This window comes from Acomys russatus, chromosome 23 (assembly GCF_903995435.1).
Source record: "Acomys russatus chromosome 23, mAcoRus1.1, whole genome shotgun sequence".
NCBI classification, from domain to species: domain Eukaryota; kingdom Metazoa; phylum Chordata; class Mammalia; order Rodentia; family Muridae; genus Acomys; species Acomys russatus.
Genome location: NC_067159.1, coordinates 7,812,420 through 7,823,837, shown reverse-complemented (window position 1 = coordinate 7,823,837; position 11,418 = coordinate 7,812,420). Strand labels below are relative to the sequence as shown.

Below are 11,418 nucleotides of genomic sequence, written 5' to 3'. Positions count from 1 at the left end.
GCAGGATTCACTGTGTAACCCAGATTGTATCACAGGGGTGCATCACCACACCTGGCTGAAGAACAGTTTTCATGTCGTACAGAGAATGAACCAGTTACTAGTGAAGAAGATGTGTTTAAAATTAGTTTCTACTTAAAATGAAAGCAGAGGAATGAACTGCATCAACAGGTGTTTTCAAGTCCATGTACATCACAAAACCACTTTCAGTTGTCAGTATGGCCTCAGGTTACACTATGTTTGAGGGTCCACTGACTTACGTCTCTATTTTTATTTTATTTATTTATTTACTATAGAAGACTTCATGAATTTGCACATCTTCCTTTCAGGGGCCATGCCCATCTGCTCTGTATCGTTCTTATTTTGGTATCTGTGCTGTAAAGAAAGCACCTCTATATAAGTTTAGATTTAAGTTCAGTGTAGGTATTTCTCCAAAGAAGATACACTGGGTCAGGGTGCACGTGGAATGCTGCTCCTATCGCCAATCAAGGAGCAAATGCAAATGGAAACGGACTCTCACCCACCAGACTGGCTGTCAGTAGGCGGGAGATGGGCTCGGCTATGGTAGAGGCTCCAGGCTCATGGCTCTGGATCTGAAAAAAAACAAAAACAAAAACAAAAGCGCCAGGAACTAACAGTGCTGACCTAGAGAAATTAGAATTCTTGAATATTGCTGGTGGAAAGTAAAATGCCACAACCGTTATGTAAAATTACACAATGATTCTGTTGGGGGGTGGGGAGAGAATCACCACACGATCTAGTAGTTCCACTTTCGAGTATAAATGCAAAAGAAGTGAAAGCAAGACTAAGAGAAAAAACCAGCCGAGGACAATACAGGCGGTAACCTTCAAACCCCTACCCAGATCTGGCCAATGGACAGGACATTCTCCACAGTTGAGTGTAGAGTGGGGACTGACTTTCACATGTACTCTAGTGCCCCATATTTGACCATGTCCCCTGGACGGGGAGACCTGGTGGCACTCAGAGGAAGGACAGCAGGCTACCAAGAAGAGACTTGATACCCTATGAGCATATATAGGGGGAGGAGGTCCCCCTCAGTCACAGTCATAGGGGAGGGGAGTAAGGGGAAAATGGGAGGGAGGGAGGAATGGGAGGATACAAGGGATGGGATAACCATTGAGATGTAACAAGAATAAATTAATAAAAAGAAAAAAGGAAAAAAACCACAGATGTCATGAGATTAAACCAGGGATCCCATGCCTGCCCCACTATGAAAGGTAGTTTAGAAGATTAATGTCTGCCCTCCCCCAGGTTAACTAAAGCTATTTGAAAATATAGCAAGTGTCTGTGTCTTAATTGATACTAGCTGGGCCTACTGATAATACTGATAATATACATAATCTAAAAACAATAGGTTCTTATGAGAAAATAATTTTTAAAATATATAACTACTTTGAATGAGAGATACAGACTTATAAATATCAATAAAATGGCATTTCTCTGGCCAGAGGAGGAGGATTTCAAACCAGGTTAGGAATACCATTTATTAATCTTGATCATCATCTTCCTTCTTCCAGGTAAAAGCCTGTGATGATTAAGAAATAAAGTAATTAGACATCTCTGTATGTACCACACAAAACCAAAGGAGCCAAACCAACTCAAGGAGAGGGGTGAGAAAGGGCACAGAGGCTAGTGAACCCCAGCTGAGGCCAGTGCATCCAGTCTCACTAAGATTGCTCTGTCTTTTCCTTGTCTCCGAAGTGAAATTCCTCGTGCAAAAACGTGACGCTATCTACTTGTATATTACCTTTTTTATGTCCTTAACAAAAACGTCTAGAGTAAAGAAATTTAAAGATAAAAAAAGAAAAGACTAAGAGAAAAAAAAAAGTCTGGCTGGGCGTGGCATTGCAGGCCTTTAACTCAGGCGGCAGAAGCAGGTGAATCTCTGTGAGTTCGAGAACAGCCTGGTCTACAAAGCAAGACAGCCAGGGCTCTATTACACAGAGAAACCCTGTCTTGAAACAACAACAACAACAAAATTCTGGTTTCTTGAGACAGGTTTTTTCTGTGTAGCCCTGGCTATCCTTTTTGGGTTTTTTTTCTTTCTCTTTTTCTTTTTCTTTCTTTCTTTCTTTCTTTCTTTCTTTCTTTTTTTTTTTTTTTTTTTTTTTTTTGAGACAGTTTCTCTGTAGCCTTGGTTAGTCTGGATGATCTTTGTAGACCAGGCTGGTCTTGAACTCACAGAGATCCTCCTACCTCTGCCTCCCAAATGCTGGGATTAAAGGCGTGTGCCACTACACCGGTAGCCCTGACTATCCTATAGGCCAGCCTGGTCTCGAACTCACAGAGATCCACCTGCCTCTGTGTCCCAAACGCTGGGATTAAAGGCATGCACTACCACAACCCAGCTTAAAAAAAAAAAAATGTTTAAAGATTTGTTTTTATTCTATGAGGAGCAAGCCAGTAAGCAGCATCCCTTCCATGGACTCTGCATCAGCTTCTGCATCCAGGTTCCTGCCCTGCTTGGGTTCCTGTCCTGCCTTCCTTCATAGATGGACCACAAGGTGGAACAATAAGCCAAAGAAAGCTTTCCTTGCCTGCTTGCTTTTGGTCATGGTGTCTCACTGAAGCGACAGGAACCCTAACTCAAATACCATCTGTTGCTGGATAAACAATAAACAAAATGTGCCATATCCAACACAGCAGAATATTAATCAGTCATAAAAAATAAGTATTGATACATGCTGTATCTACTAGGTGGTGGGAGAGCAAACAGTCATATAATCTGGTCAGATAATCTCCTTTTTGTAGTGACAGTTACTTGAGAGCCTCATCATCACAGGCCGAGGTGCTGAGAATCCATGACTACTTTGTGTTCAGTGCTAAGTGAAAGCTTTGTGTTATCCCCTCTGAGACGCAGAGGGAGGAGGAGGAGAGCATGAGAGCTGAAAGAAGGGATGGAGTCGGGGGGCTGTTGTCTTCCGGGCATGACATAGCCACTGTATTCTTCAACTTAGAGCAGTTGTCATTACCACACAAGACCTGCACAAGACGGGGCCCACTGGTGTTGTCATGAAGCAGGGAAGGTCTCATGAGCTACTGCCCTTCCTTAAGGAGCTGTTGGATGTAATGGTTGCTGGGGCAAGAGAGACCTTTCCTCCAGTGGTCTGGTCACCAGTAAAGAACCTCTCACCCTAGCTAGCAACAAGTCTCCCTAACAAAGTCACACACACACAGACACACAGACAGACAGACACACCAACACACACAGACACACACACATACAGACAGACACACATACAGACAGACACACCGATATACACACACATACACAGACACACCGACACACACACAAACACATACATACACACAGACACATACAGACACACATACACACACACACAGACACACACAGACAGACAGACACACCGACACACACACACAAACACACACACATACATATACACAGACACATACAGACACACAGACACACACACACATACATACACACAGACACATACAGACAGACACACCGACACACACACACAAACACACACACATACATACACACAGACACATACAGACACACACACACACACATACAGACAGACACACCAACACACACACACAGACACACACATACAGACAGACACACCAACACACACACACATACATACACACAGACACATACAGACACACACATACAGACAGACACACCGACACACAGACACAAACACACACACATACATACACACAGACACACACACACACACACACACACACACACACACACGCACACACACACACACACAGGCCTGGGAAGATGCTGTGCAAGCATGATGGCCTGAGCTTGAGTCCCAGCACACACATAAAGAGGCAGCCATGACTGCCTCTGCCTGTAGCATCAGCAGTGGGGCCAGAGCCAGGTGGATCCTGAAGGTACACCAGCTGGCTAGTCTACCCAAAACGGTGGCTTAGGGGGGAGTGATGGAGAAAGATATCTAAGGCCTTCCTTCCTTCAGCCTCCTCATGGGTGTGCACACCTGGACATTCACGGGCGTTCACCATCACCACCGACGCACACACATTTGCACACTCATGGGCATTCACTACCCCTTCACACACATTTGTACACTCATGGACACTCACCACCACCCCTGCACACACACACACCAAAAATGTAAAAGGAAAGCTAGGTAAAAAGGACATGAGGGCAGAAGGAAAAGCTGGTTAGCAAGAGGAAGATCAGTCGGGGTGGGAAGAGGGTTAAGAGAGCATAATGGAGCCGGGTGTGGTGGCGCACGCCTGTAATCCCAGCACTCAGGAGGCAGAGGCAGGCGGATCGCTGTGAGTTCGAGGCCAGCCTGGTCTACAAAGTGAGTTCCAGGACAGCCAAAGATACACAGAGAAACCCTGTCTCAAAAAACAAGCAAAGCTGCACAATGGGGGAGGGTAGGCATGATCAAAATGCATTACACACATGTGTGAAGAGCTCTAATGAAACATGTCGTTGTATGCAGTTATATGCACGGATGAAAACATTAGTTCTTTTGCTTATTGCATGGTTCCGTTTACATGAGCAGTAAGTAAATCCATACATAGCAAAACCCAGCAAGCGGTTGTCAAGGACTGAGTGGAACAGAGGAACTGGGAAACTTCCTGGAGGGTGTGAGGTTTCTTCTTAGGAGGCAGAAGAATTGTCTTGAAAATAAGTAGAGCTAATGGTTGGATGTTGTGGGTGTGCTAAGCACCAGTGAATGCATATTTTAAATGATTAATGCTTCGTCTTATATTAAAAGACTTTCATCTCAATTAAAAAAAAAAAAAAAATCAGCCAGTTGGGCATGGTGGCACTCCAGAGGGAGAAGCAGGAGGATCCGGTGTTCAAAAACATGCTGAGTGGACATGTCCTAAGACATGCCTTTGATGCCAGCACTTGGGAAGTAGAGGCCAGTAGCTCCCAACCATCTATAATGGGATTTGATACCCTCTTCTGGTGTGCAAACAGGCATACAGATAGAGGGCTCATAAACATAAAATATCTAAATAAATAAATCTTTAAAAAAAAAAACATAAAATATCTAAATAAATAAATCTTAAAAAAAAAAACATAAAATATCTAAATAAATAAATCTTAAAAAAAAAAAAAAAAAAAAAGAGAGGGTCTGGAAAGATGGCCCATGGTTGGGAGCACAGGCTGCCCTTCCAGGGGAGCTGGGTTCAACTCCCAACACCCACATGGTAACTCACAACTGTCTGCAACTCCAGTTCCAGGAGATCCAACATTCTTACACACATAAACATGCAAGCAAAACACCAATGCACATTTTTTAAATTAATAGAAGTTGAGTTTTTAAAAAGAGTATTCTGGGCTATATAAAGAGTTCAGGGCCTATTTGAAAATGAGGGCCTGTTTAAAAACAAAACAAAACAAAAAACAAACAACAACAACAACCAAAAAAAAAAAAAAAAAAAAAAAACACAACTCCACTAAAGATTTAGCAATACGCTTGTTTCTAATTACACCCACCAACTCTCTATGGGCTCTAAGCATTACACACAAGAGGACCCTGAAGGGTGGGGAGCGGAGGCTCCAGCAGCCTGTGGCCCCAGACCTGAGCGGTGACCTGAGAAAGCGGCCCTGCTTTATTTTATTGCACACTATTCACTGTGTGGGGTGTGTCTGTGGGTGGGTGTACACGTGCCAGGATGAGTGCAGGAGACAGAGAACAGCTTGCAGGAGTCACGCGTCTCTCCTTCCACCACGCACATCCCAGGGATAGAACCCAGGTCACCAGGCTTGGGGGGCGGAGTCGGCGGGTAAGCATCTTTACCCGACCAGCTTTATCCACTTTTGCTATCAAAGGCAGACAACCTGGACCTCCAGCTCTGCTCGGATGGGAGCCGACGACGTTTTTCGAGAACTGCCAAATGGATGGACAAGACTCACCCTCCGTGGACAGTGCTGACCTCACTGGCACGCTGCACGGATTCCCGCCTGGGAAAGTTGGACTGCCACTGCCCTACCAGGAAAGAAGGAAGTGCCCTACCCCTATGCCCCCTTCCCTGCCCCTGTCTTACTAGTGGTAGAGGCTGTGGACTCTGAGAATTGGAACTTCTCCATGGTGGCATGGTCGTATGGGGAGCACGTGATAAAAGCCGGCAGGTGCCTACGAAGGAGCCCTTTTTTCCCAACTGTGAGTGTCGGCAGAGACTGACCAAGACTGTCAGCAGACACTTCCGCCGCCACGACAGTGTCACAGGAGGCTGCTTACTGCAACAGGAGTTCATAAACCTGCCTCCGTTTCCTCGTGTGCCAAAGAAATTAGGAGACAGAAATTGGTAAAGGAAGATGAACTTCTTCCCATCTGTACTTAACCAAAATAAGCAGAGGCCAAGAAATCACACGTGCCTCTTCCAGGGCAGAAAGCTCCGTTTTCTGGGTCTGGGCTTGGGAACGTGTGCCTTTCTGCTCAGGATTGCTGGGGAAATTGGTTGTTGTTGGTTTTGTTTGTTTGTTTGTTTGTTTGTTTGTTTTTCGGGACAGGGTTTCTCTGTGTGGCCTTGACTGTCCTGGACTCACTTTGTAGAGCAGGCTGGCCTCGAACTCACAGAGATCCACTGGCCTCTGCCTCCCGAGTGCTGGGATTACAGGCGTGTGCCACCGTGCCCGCTTCCTGGGGACGTTTGCATCCCTTAGGGTCCACTGCTCCGTTCCAGGGCCGCCACTTCATTACCATCAGCAAAGCGGCCTAGCGAAAAGAAAAGCCAAGGCTTTGTTCAATGTGACTGCTCTAGACAGTCCAGAGTGTGATCTGAACTATTTATATTTTTGCTTTTGAATGGGTAAGTTTATTAAGTATACAGCCAGCCAAAGTAAGGGAAATAGTAGTGAAGTGACAGGTGACAGAAGACAGACCAGCACCATTGACTCCCGTGCTGACAACACACTGCAGGAACCAGCTGGGAAGCAGCCAGCTGGGGTCCCAGTTGCGATGTCCCTACAGGGCTGAGCTTCCCGGCTTCTCTTTCCCATTCTAGGCACTTTTATATCATCGATGAGGCAGAGGCAGGCGGATCATTGTGAGTTCAAGGCCAGCCTGGTCTACAATGAGAGTTTCAGGACAGCCAAGGCTACACAGAGAAACCCTGTCTCAAAAAACCAAAAAAACTACCAAGAAGAGACTTGATACCCTATGAGCATATACAGGGGGAGGAAGTCCCCCTCAGTCACAATCATAGGGGAGGGGAGTAAGGGGAAAATGGGAGGGAGGGAGGAATGGGAGGATACAAGGGATGGGATAACAATTGAGATGTAATACGAATAAACTAATAAAATATATTTAAAAAATTAAAAAACAAAAACAAAAACAAATGGACTTAGGCTCTTGACTCGATACACAGCAAAGTTTTTAAAAACTATACCTTAGCTGGTCTCCATTAATGCATTAAAGTTGATATGTTATTGCAAAAAAAAAAAAAAAAAAAAAAAAAAAAAAGAACAGTGACCTCTGTTGGCCTTCATTTGCCTCCTGGTTTTAAGGATGTGACACCTTTACGCTTGGGTTGCTTTTTTTTTCTCTCTCTCTCCCTGTCACAGACACGGAAGACATTTAGAGACAAACATACTTGAGTCTGAAATGGAGAGTAGGACAACCCCAATTTCCAGAGCCTGCTTCTCGGTGAGCTCAAATAACATAAGCAACTTATCAGTTTAAGGTACATTGCTATGACCTCTCGGGGCCCAGGGTTTAAACTCACAGCATCCCAGTGTGAGCACTAAACACATGTACAACCTTTCATAAGTAAACTTTAAATAGTCCACCATGGGCAAACTTTATAATAAATATTAAAAAAAATAAAAAAAACACTCCAAGACCTGGGAAAAGCTCAACATGAATGAGACAAGAGAGAGACAAGATAAGTAAGGAGGAGAGGATTTGGGACAGGAAAGAGGCCCCTTCCCCTGGGATCTGGTTTCCTCTTGTCTTGGAGTTGAAACCTTCAACACAGCTGATAAAAATCTAAATTGGCTCCAGAGCTTATTCGCCCTAAAGTCCTTATAAACAAGTATGCTAAAGACCAACAATCTAAACTCACTCAGCCACAATGTTTGCAGCTGTGACTTGAGTGGAGTTTGCACCCTCTTTCATCCCTAAAACCTAAACAATGGCCTCAGAAAACCACCTTTGCCTCATTTGCTGAAGAAACTTCCTTAGAGATAAGCCGGCCGCCCGGGCTTGTGTGTTTTACTTTGAAACGCTACTTCAACCTTAAGCTTTGTTTAATCTTTAAATCTTGTCATAAATTACATCCCTTGAACAACGTGACTTAGAAAACCATGGGATGGATGGTACCAAAGTTTCTGGGGTAGCAGCCTACGGCAGCTGCAACAAGCTAAGCTTGGCCCAGTTAAAAGAGAAGCAGAGAGGAGGCCGTAGACAATGGGGACCCGGTAACCCCAAAGTCCATCGGCAGGGTGCTGGCATGAGGCTTAGTTTTAACTGGGAACCAGAGCTGTGCATGAGTAACCAAGCAGCCCTGGAGCACAGGTGCTCCTTCTTCATCGCCGACCCATCCTCCTCTCTGCTCCAGCTTCTCCTGCAAGGTGGTCATGAGCTGTCAGAACTGTGTGGAAGTGGCTCCCTGGGAGGCAAGCTCCGGCTGTAACTGGCACCAGGCCCTTAGTCTTCTCCTTCTCCCAGCGTTAAGACTCCTGGGGAATTTTGTAACTCTTTGAGGTGGGCTTTACTGGTGGCGGTCCCTAAGGTGTATGGGTTGGTGGCAGCCATGCTGGGTTGGTATCTTTTTGCTGCCGCTGACAAGATAATTGCCAAAACTTAACTGTAGACGACACAGATGCTAGAACTATCGGACAAAAGTTTTGGCTTCTATTTTGGGTTTTGCACTGATGGGAATCGAACATGATGCATACTAAGCAATGCATTCATTTGTCCCAACACACGGTGGTACTGCCAGCCCCACAGCCATCATAATAGGGTTTTAGTGAGCAACCATGAACAGAGTTAAAACAATGACATCCAGACGGAGATTTTTGTTTTATAACATAAACATCCAAACACACACACACACACACACACACACACACACACACACATACTCTTCTGTGGATAGACTTGACAGCTTGACTGAGGGACCAACAGAAACAGACTTCTGAATGGGTCAGGAAAGAAAGCACAATTGGAAAAGGACCTAAAGAAACAGTGGCCAATATTTTTATAAAAGAGACAACAGACAAAGACCTATAGCTTTAAGAAACCACGTAATCCCCAAATGTGACAACCAAAAAAAAAAAAAAAAAAATGTATACCAAGACACACCATAGCTAAACTTTGGACAACTTAACACAAACGGGTAAAGTCTTAACAGCAGCAGGAGAGAAACAGCAGAACCTACCACAGAAAAACTACATGAGTGAGAGCAGCGCTCACTAAAAACTATTTCAGGTGCTGAAAGAAAAGACCTGCCCCATGCCCCCACACACCCCCATCCCCCCAACCCCAGGCCCACTTAAATTCAGCAAAACTATCTTTAGCAGTGAAGAGGAGCAGGGCATGGTGATGCACACATTCAATCCCAGCACCAGGAGACTGAGGCAGGAGGATAGTAAGTTGGGAGCCAACCTGGGCTACAAAGCAGGACCCTGTTTCAAAACTGCACATAATGCAGCTACCACACATGAGACAGCTAGTATAATCTCGGCACTAAGGAGCCCAAGGCACTATGATCAGGAATTCAGGGTCAGGCTGAGCTCCATGGAGCTGACTCCAAATAAATCCAAACAACAGCAACAACAATGTCCCAGTTTTTTTTTTTTTTAAAGTACTTAATGAGAGTGTCCAATCTGATGGAGGCATGGGAGAATGGTCATGTTTATGTAAGCTGCAAAAGCTCAAATATTACCACATAGGACTGAAAATGAGTTTCACCAAGAACTGGTACAAAAATAAACACGTTTTGGGCTGGAAAGATGGCTCAGTGGTTAAGAGCACTGACCACTCTTCCAGAGGTCATGAGTTCAATTCCCAGCAACCACATGACATGATGGCTCATAACCATCTTTAATGTGATCTGATTCCCTCCTCTGGCCTGCAGATGTACATGTAGGCAGAACACTGTATATATAATAATAAATAAATCTTAAAAAAAAAAAAAAAAAAAAAGGTCTTGCATTATGTTATTCCCTAAAGTTTTTTTTTTTTTTTTTTTTTTTTTTTTTTAAGGAAGGATGGGTGTTACAATGGTCTCAGGTGGCCACTCTGGCCTTGGCCCCAGATGCCCCTGTCAGCTGCCCTACTGTTGGTAAATCACTATTCCCAGCTCCTGGGAATAGATTGGCTGTCCTGGACTTGCTTTGTAAACCAGGCTGGCCTCGAACTCACAGAGATCCACCTGCCTCTGCCACCACACCTGCTCGGCCCAGGAATAGATTTTTTAGCAGTTTCCTAAACCATTAACGCAACAACCAACTACAGAAAGATCAAGTTTGGGCAGCTAATTGTACTGATAGCCTCACAGGCAGGTCAGTTGAGTGGAGCCTGGGGAGTTAGCGCAGTCCTTGGGTCCCACCTGTGGTTCTCAATTTTGTCTACAGAACCCTTTCTGCTCAGAATACCCAGAATCCCTCAGGTGGTTTGGGCTCCTGTACCGAGCCCTGCTTGCTGAACGGTCTGAGAAGGGTAAGAGACTCCAGAGGATGAAAATTGCATTCCAGTACAACCTGGGAGAGCTGCTTAAGCCAGCGAGTTTGTCTCAGGTCACAGTAAATCCCTTCTAATACAACTAAGCCTATTTTCTTCTTTTCCACCCACTGTGGAAGCATTTCACGCTGGCTTCCAAGCCAAACATAAGCAGTGCAGTGTCTCTCTTGCCTGCAGGGCACGTAGTCCAAGATTCCCAACAGAAACCTCACACTGTAAACCTGTGTAGACTGTGGTTTTTTCCCCCGCTATATCTATATAATTTAATTCATAATTGAGTCTCAATTAAGGGATCAACAGTGACTAATAATGAAACGGAACAATGTGACAGTGAGATGGCTCAACAGGTAAAGATATTTGTCACCAAGACTGAAGACCTGAGTTCGATTCCCCACGCCCTACATGGTTAAAAGAGAGAACCTATTTCCACAAGTTGTCCTCTGACCTCTACAAGAGTGCCATAGTGCACTTGCCCACCCATGTACATACACAATAAGGAAATAAATGTAATAAAAGATAAAATAGAACAAGTATAGCAATATGCCACAATAAAGATTAGGCGGAGTCTCTCTCCATATCTTTAAAACATTCTGAGGGCTGGAGAGATGGCTCAAAGGTTAAGAGGCTGTTCTTCCAAAGGTCCCGAGTTCAATTCCCAGCAACCACACAGTGGCTCACAACCACCTATATTGAGATCTGGTGCCCTCTTCTGGCATGCAGGTGTACATGCAAGCAAAAC

The 11,418-nt window shown here is 44.8% G+C and overlaps 1 non-coding gene across 1 annotated transcript; it reads right to left on the bottom strand.

Moving 5' to 3' along the window:
• Nucleotides 1-283: 283 nt before the first annotated feature.
• On the bottom strand, nucleotides 284-387 carry LOC127206787 (U6 spliceosomal RNA). The gene has a single exon (XR_007832878.1). It is a non-coding gene; the product is annotated as a U6 spliceosomal RNA (small nuclear RNA).
• Nucleotides 388-11,418: the final 11,031 nt, after the last annotated feature.